The 23,335-nt window shown below is 42.9% G+C and overlaps 1 protein-coding gene across 2 annotated transcripts in view; it reads right to left on the bottom strand.

Moving 5' to 3' along the window:
* The window catches only part of ELOVL7 (ELOVL fatty acid elongase 7), a 33,428-nt gene extending 23,544 nt beyond the window's left edge, over nucleotides 1-9,884 (bottom strand). The window contains exon 1 of one of the 2 annotated variants that reach the window (XM_030005529.2): nucleotides 9,816-9,884. The gene's annotated coding sequence lies outside the window, so the exon portion shown is untranslated. Of the gene's footprint in view, nucleotides 1-8,914; nucleotides 9,084-9,815 lie in introns of those variants that run through there. The other variant, XM_030005530.2, reaches the window with a different exon arrangement.
* Nucleotides 9,885-23,335: the final 13,451 nt, after the last annotated feature.

Raw genomic sequence — 23,335 nt, 5'->3', positions numbered from 1 at the left:
AAAACACTTGGCACAGATTTCCTTTAAACTAAAGTCTCAGAACGCTGTCCCCTACCCAAGGAAGCATGCTGACAGTATCAGAAAAAAAGCTGCTGCTCCCAAATTCAGTCTTGGAACATCAACTGCTGCTGTGAATGTGCTTTTTGGAGTGCTCCAGGAAGGTACTACACTGCCACATCCTAAATCTTTCTAGTCCAGAGCTGGTAATTCGTACAGCTGCAGTTAGAGGTTCCAAATCACTGATGGATATGCAATGAGATATAAAGGCCTTAGGTTTTGGGGGTTTTTTGTTGTTGTTTAAATCAACATTCTTCAGCATGATGAAAGACCTAGTTAATCACATACTCATGAGTATTAGTGTCAGGCACCCATGAAGGTACATTATACCATTGTTTGGAGACTCAGGCCTCTCAGCCAGAACAACTAAACAGAGCAGTAAGAACATGAATAGACTTTTAATTTCTCCTGACATCCCTGTTTTTTCTCCTGCATCCCAAAGAAGATCTCCACTTTAAAAAAGAGAAATAATTAGTTTATACTTGACCAGAGTTACCGCAGAAGTGAAATACAGTTTCAGAAATGGAGCTGAGATGGAAAAGTCAGATGTTTCCCAGTAAGCGCCTGTTGTAGTCTGTACTGAAGGAAGGAATTGCAGAGGGATGGAGAACTGACAGCAAACTGATGTCTGAACTTAGGGACAGCTGGAGGAAATGACCCTGCAGACTCATCCTGTAGTCAAAGCCACTTGTCAAGGTTGCATTACTCTTATAAAGTCCAGGGATGAATGCATGGAAATCAGTATATTATAAAATCCCACATGATTCTGTTTGAAATTTGAGTAAGCTTTTGGGTACCACTCAAGCCATCTCGAATGCTGTTTACACTACCTCACAGCCAATAACTTTCCATAACACCTTTCCCTTTTGATGTGACTGTGCCCCTTGGAGGGTGATCCAGTTTGGCAGAGGTTGGGCACACGGTGTGAACACAAGAATGGGAGCACCTTTGCTTTGACTCAGTACTAATGGCAGTTCCAGAAACGCTCTTTCCCACTTGCTGTGCAGGTACCCTTCTAAGGACTGTAGAAGTGTTGGACTTCCAAAGGGTTCCCGTGAAAGCCCTGGGGGCTAGGACTCAACAAACAGTATGGAATAGGAGCATTCATAGCTGCCTACAAGCATTACAGAGAGGAAACATCCAGTCGTGACTCAGAGCAGTCAAAGGCCAATGGAGGCAAAAGAAAAAGGTTGCTACAAGGCCAAAGCAATGCTGCATGAGACAGTATTCAGACGACAACCTGACCTCAAAAGCTTACATGAAAACAAAACTCTCCATCACCTAAAAACATTAACTGGCTTGATTAGCAAAAGCATCTCACAACATTTTTTAAACCAGATCTTGTTATAAAAATCCAACTTTAAAAATATATCAGTTCTTTGTTCAACTTCTAAGCAATAAACATGCAGGAGTCTGCATAACACAAAATGCAAAGTAGAGGCTGATATAATGGGCAAAGTATATTAATGACATTACACAGCTGTGAAGGTTTACTTCTGCTCCACATTTAGTTAGCTAGCCCTTAGTTCCTTTGCTAAAAGGAATTTTTAAGTCTTCATTATTTCGCACTTTCAGGAAGCTCAGTAACAGCGTATAAAGCAGCATTATGCAGGCTGTGAATTTGTAACAGTAGAGATTTCATAATCAGCTTAAAACACCAAATGATAACTTCAGAGAAGAACAGAATGAAACACCACATTAATGCACAGGTTTAATCACAGGTATGTTGTAAGGATTTTCCATCTTCTATTGGTATTTTCCACTATTACAGTAGAATGCAGTTTTTACCACCTTTCCAAGCATTCAGAGACCACCCAGGACCACAAGACATCTCTGCAATTTAAAATAGATCAGCTCAGCCAGACAGCGTGTAGGGATGAACCAGCTACATCTGGCCAACTCGACTGCACTTGTTTTTTTCCCTCTTTCCGATACTGAAAGATTGCCAAATACAAATAGCTCAAAAAAATGTATCCCATCAACAAAGTGCATTAGACAATGGATGTGCCACATCAGAATAACACAGGAGACAATACTACTTCCAGCGCAGAAACTTGGCAAGCAGCAGAGTACTCAGCCTAATACTAATGTTCCTGTAAAACACCAGTATACAAGAAACAGACAATTGTCTAATAGTCTACTCAGCATGCAACAGCAGTAAAAAAAGAAGAAAACTGGACTGCCTCCAGCACAATGAAAGATTAGGCTTATATATAACTATGCATTTAAGTTACCAAAAAAAGTCTTAGATAGCACTTTTCACATACAGGTTTCAGTGCTTTGCAGATAGAAGTCAGTGTGTTTGGTTCACTCTTTGTATAGAACACTCAGTCACCAGAGAAAAAGGGGCATCTTTTCCACCAGTTAGCACAGCAAAGCTGTGAACAAAACTGAAGTGCTGGATGCCAGCTCAATATTCCACTTGCTATGCAAAACTACCAAGCCACACACCACTTTCTGAACCTAAAGCAACACCACAGACCTCATCACTCAAACAGGTTTCTATGCACAGTGGTTTATTTCCACTATTCCTCTTCTATCTCACTTCAGGATGATTTTTTTGTTCACACTCAAATCAAGGAATTTGCTTTCACCCACACTCACTGTCTTCCACATACATTATATAACTGCAGGTTCATCCGGCTGACTATACCCAGAAAGCATGATGCTTTCCCACTGACTGGAAGGGAGGGCTGGACCTCCTCCCACTGCTGTCGTCTCAACGAGCGAGCCAAAGTCATATAATTTCACCACCTGTAAAAGCAGCTCCCCTGCTTATCACAAAAGTCTGTATAGATTCTATTTTGTCTGATGCTCCAGCACCTTGGATGAAAGCAACCAATGGCATGCAATCACATTTCACAAGGATATGTGTAAAGTCTCTACAGGATAAAAGCAAGAACACCAAACAGTACAATTTCCACAGCTCCAGAGGCAATTTTCCATCCCATACTTTTGAATGTAGTTCAAATGGGGCATCTAAGCTGTTCAGTTTTAAAATACAGCAGCAGCCTCTTTTCAACAGATTGGGGAAAACTCCAGATCAAACCAGAACTTGGTGTGGTCCAGGCCATGTTCACGAACCTTTTTTTCCTGCAACTTTCAGATAAGCTTCCCTAATTGGTCAAGTGGACCAGTTTATGAGAAGCAGTTTCAGGGTAATCTGAAATCCAGCTGGGGGATTTTTTACCCCACAAGATTTCAAACACTCATTAAAGGACTTGCTGAAGGACTTGCTGAAGGGAGGCACAGAGAGCTCTAACAGTGCTCCTATGTTTTGCATTCCCTCCTCCCAACCTTTTCCCTTCTCCAAAACATAAGAGTCATGTCCATGGTTAGAAGTTAACATAAGTTAATTTCCTGAACACCAGAGCTATGCATAAAGCTATTTACAGCCTTGCCTTACAGTTTTATCACTTCCTTGCGTAAAAGCAAACTCAAGCAGACTCCTTTTTAACAACCTAACTTGGTACAGAACAAAAGGTGCTACAGAAACAATGTTGTCAGCACAACAGTAATAATGCAAGTGACCAAAGGAATTAATAGCTGTAACAAAGATTCTGAGGAATACAGCTCACAACTGGGTTTGTAAAAGGTTTAATTTCAAAGCTGACAGTGAACACTGAGCTTACTCCATTAGCCTCCTGGCTTTTGTGCACAGTGTCTTCTACACATCTCAGTCACAAGAGACAAGGGTGGACACAGCACTTCCAAAGTGCATTAAAATAATTTCATTAAGCTTGTCAGACCCATTCTGTACAGTTAAAATTTCAAAAGTGAATCTTTTATTTCAGTACTGAAAAGGCAAGCCACAGAACTCTGACCACAAAAGGGAATAAAGAATGTATTTAATCCAGATATTTCCCACTGTACATCTAAAAAAGGGATTGTAGTGGATGTTATAAATGCAAATACTGTTAAAAACTCTAAAGTATTCACTTGCAGTATACCAGAATGCAAGTAATTTTCACCTGTACAGGAGAAGGCAACATTACCAGCTACTACTTCTCTGAACAGACTATAGATATTTCCATGCTGCCCATCCCCATCTATTCGTAATGTCACATAGTAAACAAACACAGGAGTATTTACTTAACAGAATAAATGAGCACATCTGACCAATAACCCTGATACTCTTGATGCTTCAGCCAATACCTTTTCATTAAAAACAATACAAAAAAAATTTTACCAAAAGAAAACACTTGAAAATATTGGCTGTAAAGTCTTTACCAAAAAAATTAGATATATTTAACAAATACTGTGTTTCAAAACTTAACTAAACAGAAACACTTCTTTCCCCCCTCAAAAAGGTCTTTTCCACCAGCGACACATTTCTAAACCAAGAAGTTTCTCCTTCCCAGTCGCCTTGCACTCTGCTCAGGTACATATCAGAAAACATCAGCTTCAACTACTGGTAACAATTTCAAGGCACTTTGCTTTTTAACAGATCAGGCAAAACCCAATTTAAAAAACAAACAAAAAACCAAACTACTTGTAACCTCAAATAACTTTCCTGAAAGAAGGGGCACAGTACCAAGGCAAACTGTACCCATACTCTAAAAGCATACAGAGAAGCATTGAATCAGGTTTTTGTGACTTTGTTTTAAGCCATTTCAGGACTGATGATACAATGCAAATTAGTTCCAAATCAACAAACTGATCTTTGTGTTCCAAACTCCAGCAAGAGTTGTCCCCTTCTTTTGTTAGAAAACAAAGAATGAAACAAATAGAGTTATTCTTAGTAAGCTATATTTTCATCTCAGACATACCCATAAACCCAGAATGCCATCCCTGGGATAGGAGCATTCTCTTGAATTCCAGTCCAGGAGATGCCCATCAAAATTTAACAACTTTTTGTACAGTGTATGCTATTTCTTTGTACAGGTTTTTGCAGTGCACCATACAAAGCTATGCTCATATTCACACATATTTGGCAAGGTAATGCTTTAAAAAAAAAAAAAAAAAAAAAGACTTTTAATAGAGGCTCCAGGCATGGCGCCCAATGTGCTAGGCACCATGTCAATATAAAAGATAATCCAAACTAAAAAGAATTTGAAATACAATCAAACGTACTCAGGCAGCATGTAGGAATTAATAAAGCTGCTACAAGCAGCTTCTCTTGACCATAGTCTGCTCAAGCAGAGCAAGCCTGACTGTTCTCAGGGTACGTTTGCAATCACAAGAGCACTTTTACTGGTAGCAACGTCATTTTAATCAGCCTTTCCCCCCATTACTCATACCTGCTCCTATGTCACACTTGACTTGTGCTGGAACAACCATTTTTCTGGCCACATAATAAAATAGATTGGGAAACAGATCCAGGGCGGGGGAGACAGCCTCACAGAAAAGGAAAGGGTATTTTAAACCCAGACCAGTTCCTCACTGCTTTTCAACACCCTTCAGCAAGGGTTATACCAGCACAACAGAAAGGTGACACAAGGGCAAAAGCACTCAGGATGAAAGAAATGCTGGTGAAACCACAACATCAGCCTAAGCTGGTACCATGAGCAGAGTGGAGATAAGAGTCAGTGTTCACTGCTTTTGCCGCGACAAGTAATACAGTCCTGACACAGTTAAGAGGGGCAATCTGAATACCATTGCTCCTGGCAAATAAGATGATTCCAGAGTTTATTGACACCTATATTTGTCCTCCTTGTGACACCTGTGCCACTTTGCAGATGGAACCCAGAGCTTGCTTTGGGCTGGACAGGCTTTACAAGTAGTTTTTAAGAGACTAGTTTTGTGTGCTAGCTCAGGATTTCAAAGTTAAAAATGCTACTGAAATGCAGTTTCTCAGATTCTCATCCAGAGCCAAGGTAACAACCAAGACACTTTTAAACCTGTGCTGATCTAAACTGTGTATTCTTCTCACACTACTCAATTTATGAGCTAATTATAGGTCTTTTCTAGTCAACATCTTGAGTGATAAAATATTTTGTGTAACCATCATAAGCAGACAGAACATAAATAGCAAAATATATGCAGAAAAAAAAAATAAATCAAGACATACATCAACAGACATGTGGAATGCATGTTAATACATGAATTTAGTAAAAAGAGACAAAAAAAAAAAAACAAAACCTATTCAATATTTCCAGTTCAATGGTCAGCATTAAACACTGAAACCAAAGACAGGTAAAGAAAAGAGACACCTGAGTTACTCTGGTGTGTGCCATTGGCATAAACTTACATATTCAATTTCAGCTGAAACAATTTTTTTACTTTTTGGATTTCAACTAAGTATCAGAAGGATAGAAAAAATTCTTAACTGCTACATCACTTGCAACTTTGCAAAACTTCTTACAAACTGAACATGTGACAACAGGCTACAGAAAATAAAACTATTGCATGACCCTCTGGCTTTCATTTTCTTGCCTTTTAAAGGAACTACGTTTAAAAAAAGTACAATCAGGCTTACAAAATAAATTATTTATTTTGTTAATGTTACGTTTTTGTTCCAATAATCTGATATTTTCAAGGAGTAAAAGGTTTACTTTTCTCCATTTAGGCTGCATTTGCCCTCTAGATGTAGCACTGAGCCTGGGTACTGGAGGAAGGCCCCGGGACAAGTACATGGGACCTGCTGCCTAGCACTGCCCAACAATGCACAGTAACTACCCAACTTTTAAATAACACGTAAAATAATTTTAAGTGAGCAGAAAGATCCTAAAATTAAACCTAAAACAACCATGAAGCTTTTGTGAGATGCTTTAAATATATTTTATGGCAACAATTATTCTTAGTGTTGGAATAGCCTCTGTTTGAGCTTCCCAGTGCTTCACTCCCACCCCTTTCCGCCTCAGGGGCAGCTTCCAAGCACAGATTAGCTTCCTCCTAAATAGTCAGAAAGGCCTACCAGAACTGCTGTTTGAAGCACCCATAAATTGCAATAGAGAAAAACATAATCAAACCTCTCAGTTCTCAGACTTAATATATACTTGGGCAATGGGGAAACTGATAAAAACACCGCACCTGTGTGTGTCACCTGCTGTGACATCAAGAAAGAAAACCAGAACAGTGAAGAGCTGCAGTGAGGGACAAGAATAGTGAGAGGAATGGAGTATTTCTTCCTTTTCAGCTACCCAGGCTTTGGGAAGCAGTTCAAAGCTTCAGACAGCCACTAGCCTGAAGTTGATATGAGTGTTGGGCTATAAAATTATTTTTATAAAGTCATGCTGTGCCACTGAAGATGACACCACCCCATCAATTAATCCTCGCCTAAGTGCCATAGCTCTACTACCCATATTTTACAAATGGTCCTTAATCCACTTCAGACAAAGCGATTCAGGCTAGTTTAACCCATAGTCAGGAGCTGAACTCTCTCATTTCAACCAGGGCAGACCAGGGAGCTCACACCAGCCTTCACCAGGGGGATTACAGGGCGGTGGCCTCTGACACCCATGCTGAGCCAAGGAGGCATCAGGGAGGGAGAGATGCCACCTGAAGTCTACCAAGTTAGATGCAGAATACGAGAAACATGATTTCACAAGCAGCTGACAAAGATCCAGGAAGGCATCCTGGTTCCCTTCCACCTCCTGCACCTGAACACGGCACAGAAGCAATGTCCTCCTGCTTCCCTCACTGCACACACGCTGCTGTGCCCACCCCACGCACCGCTCACCCCTCTGCCTTGCTCCGCATCTGCCCACACCTCCAGAAAACTATGCATTAAGCAACCCGACAGGGGTGGGCCAAAGGAAGAGATAAGATAAGCATTAAACCAGAAGCACTACGCAGAAGTAGATTCAAGAGGAAGAGTACAAGTCCAAGGTAGGGAAAAAAAAAAAAGTTTCCTGGTTTATTGCAGTGGAGTGAAACAAAGCCAGGAAGGGCACAGCACAGCAAGGGGAGCACACTCAGCAAAGGCCATCAAGTCACATCAGGATACAGAAACATACCTGATCAGTTCTTTTACTGGTATGTAATTAGTTGACAGGTATTTCATGGTATTCAGTAAGATTCATAACTAGTTAAATCCTATTTGGCACGTATTACTTGACTAATGCCATGGCATCTTTCCCAACACATTCCACGAATATTGCTTCCTGCACCATAACCTGCCTCACTCTACCGGTAAATAAATACTATTTAATAGAAAGTAGATTTACACCTTATAATGAAATACCATAAAGTTGCATTATTCCCCGCACTTGCAACAGAGGTGCTGCCTAGGAAGACTTTAAGCCTGTTTGGCTAGGTTTTCATATCCTAGGTCTTTGTACTTTTTCTTCAAGGAAGCATGTAAGCACAAGTGCTCCCATTTCTCAGTGAAGCATTCTCAGGGTACGTCCACACTGCCTAACGCCGATAAACAACGACACTACCTCTACCCGAGGCAGGTCCAAGGCAGCCTGAATGCTTCCCAGGCAGCACCCCAGATGCTAAGGAGCAGATTAAGTCAGGCAGCACTCTGTTCCCAGGCTGCTCCCAACAACCAGAAAAACTCGTTCAAACTTCTCCCACATGGCAATGTTCAGTACAGACCTACGCACAGGTCTGGGAAGGACTGAGTTACAGTGGAGTAAGGAAGATGGTATCCATACACAGCTGTAAAGTTTCTGGTTTGTCTGAACAGCTTTAGCTAACTTACCTTGATTTCCTACACCAGCGAGCAAAGAAATCAGTAAGAGTCGGTCTGCAGCCTCACTACACCTTTTCAAGCACCATACAACTCTATGTTAGTGGCAGCAACGCCCAAAACCCAACCAAAGTATCGACATACCTAAAACATGTTTACAAATTAAGTACCAATGTACTCAAAATGCTCAACCACCACACACGACATCCACGGTTGCAAAGGGCAAGTCCAAGAGACTGGCCCAATGTAGCCTCATAAGCCACGTGAGCCGGCACCCACCTGCTTCCTCAGCTCATGGCCTCGCTGCTGCTGCTGCCAGTCCTTAAGGATGGACCCGCCACGCATAGCAGCAGGGGAGACCTGTCCCTGAGGAGGAGGGTGGCAGCAAACCAGACAGCCGCCCTTTCGACGTGCCAGACAACCCCTGACTAGACATCCTCCCTCCAGCCCTACATTTTAATATCATCGTCATAAGCATGTGGACCACACCTCTCCCCCGGCTGCCTCCAACCTTTGCCCCCCCCCCCCACTCCCCAAGAAGGAAGCCTCCATTTCTTGACACCTGGGACCGCTCTTCTCTCTAGGGGGAAACGGCATTTTTGAGGAATAAACAAATAAATAAATAAATCAGGCATTCCCGATGCAGCCCCCTGCGCAAGGTGGAGGCCATCCCCATGCCCCATCCTCAGTGCGACTTGTTCTTCAAGGGATGCAGACAAGCTCAGCCCACAGCCAGAGGGTTTGGGGGAAGAGGCACCGCGGGGCACAGCCTGAGGGCCTGGGGGTAAGGCACAGCGGGCTGCAGGTGGGGACAGGGACCCGGGACGCGGCTGCAGCCAGAGGACGGCGGTGGGGAGGGAAGAGGCACAGCCGGGCACAGCCGGGGGTTTGCGGGAGGGGCCCAGGGGGATGCGGGCGCAAGCAGGGAGTTCGGGGGCAGGCGGGCAGGAAGCACCCATCCCCACAGGGGCCCACCCCCATCCCGCCCGGCCCTGCGCGCCCAAGCGCGGGAGAGACCCCGCGGAAGGACGCCGGCGGGTCCCCTTCCCGACACCAGCCCGCAGCGGCGGCAGGCAGGCAGGGAGAGAGGACGGAGGACGGGAGCGACGCGTCGGGCCGCCGGTGCCTCCCCCGCCCCGCGCTCCCGAGTCTCCCGCTCCCGCCGCCGCCGCCGCCCCACCTGTTCCCGCAGCCGCCGGGCAGCAACTGCGCGCCGGCACGGGACGGCGCGGCCGGCGGGAGGGAGGGCGGGGCCGGGGCCCGCCCCGGGGCCCGCCCCGGGCCCCGCCCCCGGCCCCGCCCGTCCTCACGGCAGGGCCGGGCGGGCGGGGGGTCGCCGGCCCCGGCGCTGCGTCCCCCGCCCCCTCCCTAGAGGCGGAGCGGGGGGTCCGGAGCCCTTTTGACATCGCTGCCCGGGGGCGGGCGAGCGGCCCGGCCCGGCCCGGGGGGGGAGGAGGCCGGGCCCGGCGGAGTGCCGGGGCTCGGGGTAGGGGAAAGCCATGGGGGTCCGCGCCTGCTGCGGCGTGCGGGGGTTTCTGCAGACGCCCCGAGGTCTCCGTCGCGCTAGCGCTTGCTGCCGGCGCCGGGAAGCGCGAATTGCGGGGCGGCTTCTGGACACGGCTCCGGGGCCGACGGCAGCCCGGGGTCACTCGGGGCAACGCTAGGACGGCGCAATAATTCCTCGTTTTAAAAAGCGGGGCGCAAGGGGTCGGCTTTAGCTCAGTGCTTTAGGGCGGGCACGCCCTCACCCCCGAAAGACTGCCGCGCTCCTCTCTTAGACGCTCTCCAGGGTGAAGGCGGCGAGCCCCGGCGGCTCCCACCTGGAGAAGTCTGGGGCGCACAGAAAGGTGGCGGGGAATCGCTAGCGTGTAAGTAGGTGCTCCCTTTCAGTTTGTCGCTTTAGCCCACAGAAGGCTAGAAATGACAGCTTTTTGGAGCACGGAGGTGATAGCTTGAGTCGGAAGAAAAGGCAAAACCAAGGAGCCGGGGTAGGAAGGCAGGTTGAAGAAAAGAGGCAAACTCCTTTTTATGATGTGCGGAAAAGCACAGGGTGAAGGGACTGCGAGCTGATGCTGTGAAATAAATACCTAGTCAATGTGTAGGTGCAGAGGGGGCCTCTGAGTTGGAGTACAGCAAGAAGCTCAAACCAGAAGTTCGAGACCGCAAGAGGCAGAACCAGCATAGAAAGCTTGTTACGAGGGTGGAAATGAGAGGCTGGGAAACAGGTAGTGGGATGGGAGTGGAGAAACATAACTTGTCACAGAGATCCTGTAGAAACTCCCCATCGCCAAGCTATTGATTAGGCTGGAGATGAGGAGGAGGAGGAGGACCTTGACTTTCTGGATTTGCTTCATGCTCCTATTGGAATTTTTAGGATTATGACAGGTGAGGAAATCCTGGGGCTTTTGAAAGGACATCTTAATAAGATCACTGGGTTTGGCCAAAAGGGATATGTAGAAATATGATAATCCATTGAGCAATACTGTATGTCTCACCTAGGAGGGGAAAATCACTAAACAAAATTAAAACACCCCATTCTCCCACCCCCTTTATTTTCAGGAGTTGGAACCTTTTCTTTGATTTCTTGGTTCAAAACCATTTTTTCTAAGACATTAGCCAAGAAAAACTACAAACAGACCTTAGGAAACATCACATCCCTGCTCAGACAGAGCCCTTGGGAGCCTTAAGACTAATAAGTCTTGACTTGTCCAGAGGGATGCGGCTCTGTGGCTCAGCAAGCAACTAATAGTCCTCGTGTGTTGTAATATCTATTTTGCCATGCCTGATAGGGCTGCCTTGGCTGAGACAAAATGGGACACCGGGGTGCCTAACAATAAAAAGTAAGTAGGTCAGCTGTAGACTTCAAAATGCAAGGCTGTTGTCATTAATGAAAAAAAATAACAACAATTACCAGATGCAAGCTAACAGCTCTAACACATTTGATGCCAACTCTCTTAGCAACAACAGCCCTTCTCTCTTTGGAACCCCATAAAGAGAGTAAGTGGCCTCGCCTTCCATGCACTTCAGGAGCAAAGGTAATTTGAATCATCAAAGCAAGTCTGTGAGGGTTGGGAGAGGACAGAAATAATGGTTGACCTGCTCATGGCAGGTAAATGATTAACATGCAGCAGGGGAAAGGCAGCATGAAGGAGATAGCTGTGCCCTGCACACACAAAGCAGAGACACACAGGAAGTTAGAGGCATTTAAATTGTAAAAGAGGGAGCTAGCAGCAACTAGGTTTTCTCAGTGCTTAGCCCGTGAAAGCTGCACATGAGATTTACTGTAAATTTAAGTAATCTTTTAAGTTCCCTGCATTCACCATCAAAGAACAGGGCAAGAGGGAAATGAATGTAGACACTGGAGACAGCTCTCCGGATTTTACAAGGCACTGAAGACTTAAATCCTGGTCTACGCTGCATGAAGAACTGTGCTTGGCATGAATACTGCTAACCAGTGCTTTTCCTTGTTTTGTTGCCTTACCAGAATCCGGGTAGCTCAGATGCTGCTCTTCCACTGACTAAAGGATGTTTAGACTGTCATTCTGTTGATGAGATTGTGTTTTAAGAGTCTTTTAGAGACAAGTACTCTCTAGGACTGTATTTGAGGGCTGATCAGCCTCAAATCAGCAGGAAAATCGCAGGAGCCACTTCCTAGTGCACCAACAGCGTTGGGAGCTTTTGCTGTAATAGTAAGAGCTGTAACCAAGCAAGGTAGTCATCCAAAGAACACCAACAGGTATCTGCATACCAATCTTGAAGAGATGCAAACATAACCCAAATCTTGTTTGCAAGCTTTGGTTTCCTGGAGAACATCTGGTTTGCCTGTGCACCTGCACTGGTGTTCTGAGTCACAACTGCCAAACCTGTCCCAGGCAGACTCTGTTGCAAGTGGCCTGCATCCCACAGCTGTAGCAGCACAGCATGTTGCTGTGTTAGGCAGCTGGACTGGAAACAAAAGGGCCCTCCGTGGCCCTTCTCGTTTTCCAGCTGGAGTTACTTTCAGACTTTGCTTACTGCTTATTGCAGAAAAAAATTGCTTTTTCTACCTAATCCTCTGAGCCAGAACAGTGTCCTTTGAGTAGCTGGGGCATTTCTGAACATTTCTCTGCCTACATCTGTTCTGGAGAGCCATGCATGGGTCCTTGTGTAATGCTGGCAGTGACCTTCCAGAAGCAGTTTCCAAATGGCAGAGAAATTCCTCCTCAGACATGTATCATCAATTTTGCTGTGGCACAAGGCGAGAAGATGACACAGTCCTGCTCATCCATGTATGGCTGAGCTGGGTTGTGCAAGGAGGTTTCTCCCTCTCTCTGTGGAAATACACTGCAGGTAACTGTACAGGAGTGAGTAGCTGTTACTGGTTTTGCATGGTCTCTTGACACCACAAACCCACCGCAAGCTACTGCAGCATTGTCGAGTCAGCTCTGTTTCAACAGTTACACATTTACCTCTCACAAGTTGAGCTCCAGTTTTGCCATTTGAACAATAGTGAATTTGATAAATTCTTGCAAATGTGACAAAGCTATTCAGATAGGGAACTTTCCATATAAACCCACCTATCTCAAGTAACAGTATTAAAATCATTAGGTCCTTACCATAAAAAATTGTTTTACTATTACACAGCTGAAACTCGTGATGCTAGGCAGGAGTGAAGGAAGGTGCTCCAAAAGTAGAAAAAATGGCTATTGCAAAAGTAGAAGCAATAATTGTAAGTGTATGAAAAATGTCTTTCAAGGGTGTGTTTAACAGGGGTAGTGTCATGGTGTCATATATATATGACATACATATGTGATATATATACATTCTATTATATATGTATATATATTTTTTATTATTATGTATTATATTTTATTATTTTATTATTATAGTACATACACATTATATACACATACATAACATACTGTATATATAAATGTACTTATAATGCATACACACACAGACATTATATAATACAGTTTATTACATACACACTGTGCTTCTCAAATGAAACCTGGTAGTGACACACCTCTTCAGAGTGTACTGCTTAAATGCAGGCTGCAACTCAATCTATACCAGGAAGGAGAAGTAAATCACCTGCAAAAAGTACATTGCAGTCAGGCAAAGAAGCCTTACTGAATGTAATGAGAAAACCAAAGCCAACATACTTGGCCAGCCTATTCCCAAAACCCATAACCTTGCATCACCAGATTTTTCATCTTATTCTGTCCCATCTCTGAAAACAATATGTGAAAAAAAGAGCCAACCTCACTAACACTGTGAATATAATCTCCAGTTGAAAAATATATAAATGTGAAGATTTAAATGCTTGTTGTGCAGTGTGGATAACCAGTGAATGAACACTCAAAGCACATTCCATGATACTGCAGACAGTGGCTGTTCTGGAGCCCACAACATCTTACAGCTTTTCACAGCTGAGAACTTTAATTCAGATGGTATCTACCAACTGTTTTGTTGTACAAAATTTATCACTAAATCATTCATAAGTCAAATTTTACCTGTATATGTTATTGACAGTGATGGGAGCAAATGTTTTCTGTAGGAGTTCACACAGACGAAGCTAAAGAAAGCAGTAATCTTCTCAGGATGCTGGAGGGTTGTGTGGTCTGTTTCTTGTGCCTGGCCACAACATTATGCCATAATCACACATGAGCTGGGTGCATAAACATGTCTGGAAAAATAAGTTCCCTTTAGAGAGCAGTGCTCCACGACTGCAAAAGCATTCTAACATGTATCATAAAAAAACAACCCAACCAAACAAAATCAACAAAGAAGTGAATGCTAACTCTGCAGAATACCTGCACTGTGCTTGATCAGCTTTAGCTGGCCAAATCGGCAGGTGCAGGAACATCATGGTGAAATACACCAGAAGGATGCAGAGCTCTGGGAAGATCAATAACAATAAGCTGTTAGTACAAACTACACTGCCTCTAAATCAGAGTAATCAGTGAGGATTATTATCTGATCTAAAGTTTGTTTTGTGCTGTTAGAAGCAAGTGAGTTAATTAGGCAAGCTGAAGATAAACCAGTGTAGCCTAGGGAAACTCTTTGGTGCTAGTGAAGACTTAGCTGTGCATGTCTTGCACCACAGCATGCCATGTCCTGCGCAACATCTGCAAGGATAAGAGCAAGATCTTTCTCAGGTGTGAGCTAGAGTAGCTGCTGATGGCATTTTGTCTGAATACAGAAGGGACAGCTGCTTTATCCAGGCAGCATGTGATGACACGGAGATGTGCAAACAGCTGTATCTCTCACATAATTTCCTATTCCCTCACTAGTGAAAAGACCATGCTCTGGAAGTTCATGGGCTGCCGTGTTCCTGGAGCAGAAGGGACAGGGATGCCTGTCAAAGAGTGTTCTATTTGCGATGTTCAGTGTCCATGCAAGAGCTCCAACTATTTTTGCCAGTTTCCGGACATTTTTACTGTGAGAATGCATTGCAAAGGTGGTACACCTGTGTCAAGGAGTGAGAACAGACCCTCAGTCCAGAGCCCTTCAGTTGTTTCATTTGTTTAATACTCAGACAGCCAAGGCTTAGGCAACTATGACAGTGAGAAATGGAGATCTACAAAACTTTTGAGGAAGCCATTGAAAACCCACCTCCCTCTCTTCAGAAACCAACCATCTATTTTTTTCTCCTGTTTCTTCTCATATTTCTCATGCCAGTCCACAAGAACTCCCATGAATGCTGCTAAATTGCAGAGCCTTGCTAACAGCAAAGCAGCTTCTCTTTCCTTTCTCTGTCGATCTCTGAGATGTGAACAAAAACAAAGGACCAGAAAAGGGAGCTTCACCATTAATTACAACAAATCCACAGTCCATTCTGCCTTGACAGATATGCCAGTACTCACAGGATGCAAAACTACAATAAAACTGTACCAAGAAATCACTTTCCAAAATTGATTTTTGGTCACACTACATGTACTTAACAATGCATTATGGAAACCTAAGTCTTTCATGGATTTTTTCTTTTCTTTTTTTTTTTTTTTTAATTTTTATAAAACTTTCTGCAGGTGGGATTGGGAAGAAGAGCAGGAAAATAAAAAGAAAGAAATAGATTAGCAAAAGGGAAAGAGGTATGCCACACCATTTCTGTGAATACTTTACAGCTTTCTCTGGTTGGGATTCCCATCTGATTTCAGACAAATCAGGCTATCTTTGTCCCCGTTCTCCCCGTGACAGTAATGTCACCTGTGCTCGATACACAGGCCACAGATTAATAAATTACTCTGAAACTGAAGATACCCATTCATGCTCAAGGAAATGTAAACCATGGAAAAATAGCCTTGCGGTAGACATGCTTTTCAAAACACTCAGAAAAGGAGCTGTAGGCAAGATATGTTTCAAATGGGTTAAAATAAGTACTGCCACTTTCCTAATAAGGGCTCCAATAAATTCAGATGAAACCAACCGATTAAGTGTAAGAACTTGCTAATTTAGATTGATTTTTAGATAAGATGCTAAGAAGAACAGGCTGGGAATTTCAACAAATTTTGAATCTTGCGGCATGATGGAGGAGCCTTTGTAGTTTGTACTGTGTTGTCATAGCTAGGTTACACACAATAACAGGTTGGTTTTGAAACTGAGCCTCTTCACTGGCAATATAAGACCTGTGAGACAATGATTCCTGGAAAAGAAATCTCCTAAGCGAATTACCAATCAATCAAACAGAAATCTATATTACATTCAATAATGGTCTCTCATACCCATAGTACTACCACAGATCAGGTATTTTAAATTAGGCTTTTGAAATTAAGCAAAAAAAACAAATGACAAAACCTAGAAAACAAACAAAAAACCCACCCAAATCAAAAGCAAAAAAATTCTTCACTACTTTTTTTTCTCAAAATATTTGCAAAAGCTATTAATGACATCTTCCATTATCATGCTTCTATATATAGAAATGTGGACACGCAATGGCTTTCCTTTATGAAAGGATGTACTGTGCAGGTCTGCAGTTATATCCATAACCTATTAGAGTCACAAAAGCCCATCTCACTTGCAGCCTCACAGTGCATGTTCAGATGCTGCAGGTGTGCTGCAAAGTAGTGGTGGCAGTCACGAGGAAAACGCTGGAGAGTCACAGATCTGTTTTAATTGGAAGAGTGAGAAAGCACTGTCTGCCACTCTCAGTAGAAAGGCCATTTATGCTTCTCTTTGGAGTGAGGTAGACACTGATCAAAGCAGTTAAATCAAATAGCGGCATGGTAAGATTTTACAAAGACTAACCTGCAGCATCTTAAAGATATTTTTTCCTAGGACAGGTTACAATCTTCCAGTCCCTAGAAATAATGATCTGAAACTGTGCAAGAGAGATAGGAAATAAGGGAAATGTGTACAAACACAACTTTCGGAGTAAGCTAGGAAACAATTTCTTATAGAGACACTATCCTTACAGAAATCAGGCTTGGATTTCTGAAGAAGGAGGCTGTCAGCTTGATCTTTTTCCCCTATTATTTGGGGGAAACATTGTTTTTAAGGAAACAGCGTCCTACCACAGAATATATCCAGTTGTCTCAAGAGTTTCCTTCTAAAGAAAACCAAAACCATCAAGACCCTAAATGCTGGCTATATGCTGCACCCTGAAGAAGAAGAATGCTGAGAGAGTAAAGCAGCTGAACAAGCCTTAGTTTTCTGCTTATTGACAGCTTTCCCTGCATGGTGGATCCCCGTCTTAGTTATGTCAGTGAGAATTTGGAGCAAGTTCATTGCTTCAGACAATTTTCATAAACTCTGTAATATTTATCAGCAAAAATTTGCCAAGAGTTGGAGTTATTGTATATTTTGATCCAGAAGAATGGCTGAAAGTAATATTAAGTGATAAACCATCATCCTGCATAGGCATAAGAAAGAGCAGTAAAAGTTGAATGAATAACTAGTTCTGGTATTTCTTAATTTAAACACCTAACCCTGAAGCTGCAGCAAATCACAATTTCCCAGTGAGAAGTGCAGCAGTTGTTGCACTGAGCCTCTCCGTTCAGCTATCTATCTGCCTAGTGCAAAAGCCTGGAAAAGCACAGCTCTGTTACACTAGGCTGGTCCTTTCAGTGCTCTGCCTGCAGTGGATGATGCAGATTGCAACTCACAGTGTTGTTACACAAACAACTTTACCCTCAAACCCTTTCTTGATCAGTTCTGCCCATGGTCTTCCTCTTCCTCTCAGCCGACAAGTTCATGCCATGAAAGTAGGCATCAAGAATATACTCCTTTCTTGCATCTTCTCTCTTTGGTACCTTTTACTCTCTCTCCAACGGGTAGCAGAGAGCCCACAATCTTAAGTTTTAAGGTTTCAACAAAACAAAGTGAAAATAAAATCCCATGTGCAAATAGCTAAGCTGTGCTCAACAGTTCTCTTTCACTTACATAGGTCTATCCCTAGCCCTCTCCAAACAAAAAATTCTGATCCTTTCTACACGCTCCTGACCAGCTAGCACAGACATGCATACACATCACTATCTTTTCCTCCATGATAAAGGCAGCAGTGTTAGAATATAACAGAAACTTTTATTCAAAGCATTACTTGTTGTATCCCTCTTTTCTTTAACCTTTACAATCAAGTCTGACATTTTCACAGGAAGTACCTGAGCCAGCACCACGCACCAGCAAGACAACACATGCCTTCCCTTTGTGATTAATGTTCTCGTTTTAAAGGACACACACTTACATTACTATCACAACAGTTCACATAAACATACCTGAACTCCTTTTATTCTTTCCAGCTCAAGTGTCTGTAGTAGCATAACCACAGGAACAGCAAACTCAGAGCAAGTAACTAAAGCTTCCTTGACGGCTGAGTAAACACTCTTCAAACTGCTGAGCCTGACAAAGCTGAGCTGTACTTAATTGGCACCATGGCAGGAGTGAGGGAGAGAGGAGAGAAGCTGACCCCATGAGGTTATTGAACAGTTGCTTGGGCTGTTATTGGGCTAGGCATTGCCTCCTTTTGGGGGATTTTACTGGCCTGGCTTTATTAGTGTCTCATGGAAAAACCCCCGCGCACCCCTTTGCAGGCCAACACAGATGCATTTTCATTGCCATACTTCCCTTGATCTTCCAGGTAGCCATGAGAGTGTCTTTTGGGTAGACACTACTAACAAGCAGCACTACTGCTCATACAGATGTGATATGCTTACAGTGATGTGCTGAGTAGTCTGATTTTTTTATGAAGTGCTTGAAATTCCTTTAGTACTACTCATCATAAATGTCACTTGCAACAGTTCAGAACAATGAGTTTTTGCAGATAAAAATGCCTTCTTTACATTTTTAAAGGAGGGCAGCAGAGCTATCAGCGAGTCTCAAGGCAAGGCTTAAAGATATGAATAGTAATGTGACTGGAAAAACACATTCTGTCTCAGAGAATCTGCCATGAAATCTGAAATGTTCTGTGAAGGAGTCTAAGGCCAGTATGGAACGAAGGTGGAGAAAAACCCACCAAACAAAACTAGTGAACCGTTTAGTCTGAATTCAGTGAACCAAATGGTTTCTTGCAAAAAAGATCACTGTTGCTATCTTCCTATTCTAGCTGAGAAATTGGACTTGCCAGTGAGAGACTTTAAATGCAACAGGGTATGTTGTTGCTACAGGGTATGTCCGGAGCCTGTAGGCCCACTGAGGACACCCTCCCAGGCAGACTCCTGTCATCTTCAACAACTGCATCTGGGAACATATTAGGCAACTGCATGAAACAGCATTATGTCTTAACAGCGCGCTTTGTAGTAGGTGCTGTCATTCTTTCACTCCTCCTATTTCTTTACTGTTGGGGCTGAGAATTTAAATAGGTCAAGAGTAAAAGGTGGAAGTGGGAATGTGGCTTCCTATCAGATGGCAGAGCATTATTTGAATCTTAGGTGGGAGCTGAGAAAAAAATCATTTTAAGTGTACTTGTTTTCCTATCTCCACCCATTTTGACATGCCTTTACACTTACTCTAGAGTAGCCACAGGCAAAGTAATGAGTTATAAGAACAGCTCAAACAAAGACTGGCTGAGATTAATGCAACTCTTTACAGCGTGTTGAATCTTATTTAAAAATCCCAGTGTTTCAAAAAAAAGCTTACACTTCCTTGGTTGTTACTCTTCCATGAACTGTTACTTCTGCATTAGTTTACAGCATGTCACAATGGAATAATACATAATCTGATGTTCTTCAGCTGAAGAAATTTTTGGGACTAAATCTTCAGTGAAGTTTGCAAGACCTACATTCACAGACGAGTTTTGCACCTGAGGTACTGTTTTCTCTGTGCCTGTGACACCCACAAACACATAAAATGATAATTTTTAGAGCATAGGAAGAATTCTGTGTTCTTAGAAGCCAACAGTTTCTCTTCAAAGCTTAACCACTGAATAGTAGAAAACTATTAACTGAGCCTGCCGGTCTTTTATTCTGATTCTAACATGGCTTCTCAAGTATTTCTAAAGAATACTCTGAAACTTTCTCCCCACTCTTTTTCCTTCCTGACAACTACTGTCTTCTCCAGAGACTTACTGTGGTTGAGGTAAACCGCTATTACATTTATTGTGCTCACCTTTTCTACTGAGAGATGCAGTAAGAGGACGGAATGGAAATTTAAACGTATGTCAAGGTTTTCAGAGACATTTCAGGCTCTTGTCTTCCAGGCTGCTCTTGGCTTGATCTTGGTCTTTATAATGAGTTCTACATACATAAAAAATCTCAAAGGCTACAGAAGCTCATACGTATGAATGCAGCTGCAATCTCTCTCAGCAGATATAATGTCATTGTGACACAAAGAAAGGACTGAATTACTTACTATGGCTTACTATTCTCTCTTACCATTTTTAAAGCAGCTTGTCTCTTCGTCATATATTGAAGGTGAGGAAAAAGAAGATACGTCCAAGCATCTTTGTTTCTTCTGGTGGCAGTATTTTCATATATGAAGCCATACAGAAATTAGTGCTCTTTATCAGGACATGCCCCCTAATCTTTCTGGTCTACAATTCTGCAAATTGCAGAGGATACTGAAGTAAATCATCGTACATACTATCAGTTAATGTAATAACAACAACAACAACAACAACCCAATAAAAAATAAATAATTGAGAAAAGCCAACATAATTCCCTTTCTCCCACTCTCTTTTTGGTTGTTGCATTAGTTCTTGTCCTAGGATGTTTGGTCTTTGATTCTGCTAGAGGATCTAGATGTTTCCAAATCACAAATGAATTTATAATAAAACTAATTACTTTTATTTTTAAGGTAGAAATTGAAAAGCCATTTGAAATTTCACTGAAATTCCTAAAACCAAACAAATTTCACAGTCTAGTCTGCCTTACAGTCTTTCTTTAAAAAGAGTTTAGCTAATTCAGTCTAAATGGTGAAATGGCTTCTACCATGACTTTATGGTGAGGCAGAAACAAATATTTCAATATCACTAAAAAGGGACTATGCAAAATGCTGTGTAGGAAACGTCTCACTGACACTCGAAACTGCTTTTGATCACCTTGTTTAAAGGGAAGATCCAAACATTGGTTAATCTTGTAGGGAAATCTGAGTGAAGTTGTTGAGTTTTGAGCATTTAGACCATGTTTGGCCCCCAAATTCAACATGAGTGTAGATACCTTTTGGAAAACTCCTACCAGTGCCATAGCAGTGAGTTTTCTTATCTGAAGCATGTTGTGTGCTCTGAAACAGTAAATTCAGAGCTTTGCTTTTCCAGCTGCACATGCACATCATCCTCTCTAAGCAGCCCTTTTTTTGTTTGATGTCCCCCACCTGGGCCTGATTTGCTGCATTCACCCTTCTTCCTCTGTGCACGGGCACATGTGCAGCCCTCCTCGCTCCAACTCTGAAAGTGCCCGAGCCACTCTCAGAATCAAAATCTCCCCAAAATTGTGCCACTGAAAGACAGGTTCTTACTTGCTTGCTCTCAGTTAGAGGCGTTTGTGGCCCCCCACCCAGGCATACGATATTAACCTGCATTTGTGTATTTTCCACATAGGATCTGAGCTTGTCTTCCTATCAACCTGTTAAGCGTGAACAAGCTGTTGAAGCATTACCAATAGCTGAGTTTCAGAATGCTGCCGTCTGGAATCAAGTGTCAGGGAAATGTGTGCTTTTCCACAGATGCTTTAATGGTTAATCTTTAACAGTTAAAAGGCTTTTAGATTAGAGCTCCTAAGAAAACACCTTGTTTTTCCAAACAGGCTACAAAGAAAGGTGGGGAGGATGAGAATGGTCTAAGTAATATAAAAGGGAGATGGATGAGACAGAAAAACAGGAAAGAAATAACCTGAGTAGACAAAGCAGGGGAGTTTCCCTACAAACTCCTTCCATTATGCTGGATTTGTTGTTAAGATTTTGCCAAAACATAGCAGGATTTTCATGCATGGAAAGTAAAGAAGCAATCCAGTTCTGTGGCAGGGCTTTCCTTCTCGCCACCTGAGGAGAGGTGAGGCAAAGTTAATTTTAACCATTTTGAACTCTCTCACCCAATTGCCAAGGACATCCCTGTGCCAGTTTGGCTTGTCTTTAACTGAATAGCGCTGAGGGGCTCAAACGCTGCAGACGCTGGTGGCTGCTGTTGTGTAGACCAGGCAGGCAGAGGTGGTGGAGGCACAAACAGGCCACTTTCTGCTGACTGTCCCTGACTTTGTCATCTCTGGTAACACCTTTGTCTTCTTGAATAGGTGATAGCTCTGAGCGGGATAACATTGGGTGGATTTGGAATAATGCAGAATATCTACTTACTTGCAGATTTCTGCAGCGTCCAGTCAAGCAAATCTTCTCTGTTTTGTGCAGCATGAGCTCAGATTTTATAAGATTTGGGAGAACTGTTATTTTCCTCAAAGCAGTTTTGAGAACAGCTTTTAACAAAGTTAAGCATCTCTGTCAAGGCACTGTAATGCAATGTACCTTAGATATCCCCTGTATTTCTTAGCTAATTACCCGGTAATAATTTAGAATACACCCACAGATGTAATAAACACTGTTTTGTTTTTCTGCTAATGTCAGATGAAGGTTTACCTCCTGTATTAAATCATTCATATGTTTAATATACCTGTGTTATAGTATCGAGTGATGTGAGTACTGACACAAAGAAGGGGTTAAAGCTTTAGGACATGAGAAAGGAAGAGGAGTGGATGATGTGATCCTGCAAAAGAAGCAAGGTCTAATGTTTGTCAGCTATGGCAGTTGTCCATTGTCTGGGTTAATGATGGCCTGAACACCCATGACAATGGGACAGCATGGGATGCAGCTGAAAGCACAATGCAGAAACATCTCATGAATATTTAAGAGGTAACCATAAATAAATAAATATCTGACTCATTTTCTAAACTTGAAATCTGCTAAGAGTGAAAAGTTACAACCTGGGTAGACCAGCTTGGGGTAAGGTAGTAAAAAGGGTGGAGATAGTTGCTGGAAGAGTAAATGAATGAAGCTTATGGAGACAGGCTAGATAAGAATTATGAAATTTATTGAAGAGAAAGAAAAGTGATTTATTGAAGAGAAAGAAAAGTGAAAAGAGCTGTGTGTGGGCGTGGCTGTGTGCAGCAGAGAAAGGAGAAGCAAATTAACAGCAATGATTATGAACCGCCTGCTGGGGAGAGAGGAGGCAGGAGTTGGGAACCATGAAAGATACGTATTTAATTGACCCTAGGTAAAGCAATGAAGATGGAGGGAAGACGGAGCAGTGTGAAAAGCACTGCTTTCACGGCTCCCACGCACTGGCCCACGAGGAGCAGGACCTTG

Source organism: Aquila chrysaetos, chromosome Z (genome assembly GCF_900496995.4).
Source record: "Aquila chrysaetos chrysaetos chromosome Z, bAquChr1.4, whole genome shotgun sequence".
Taxonomy (NCBI): Eukaryota; Metazoa; Chordata; class Aves; order Accipitriformes; family Accipitridae; genus Aquila; species Aquila chrysaetos.
This window is presented reverse-complemented; position numbering and strand designations above follow the sequence as displayed.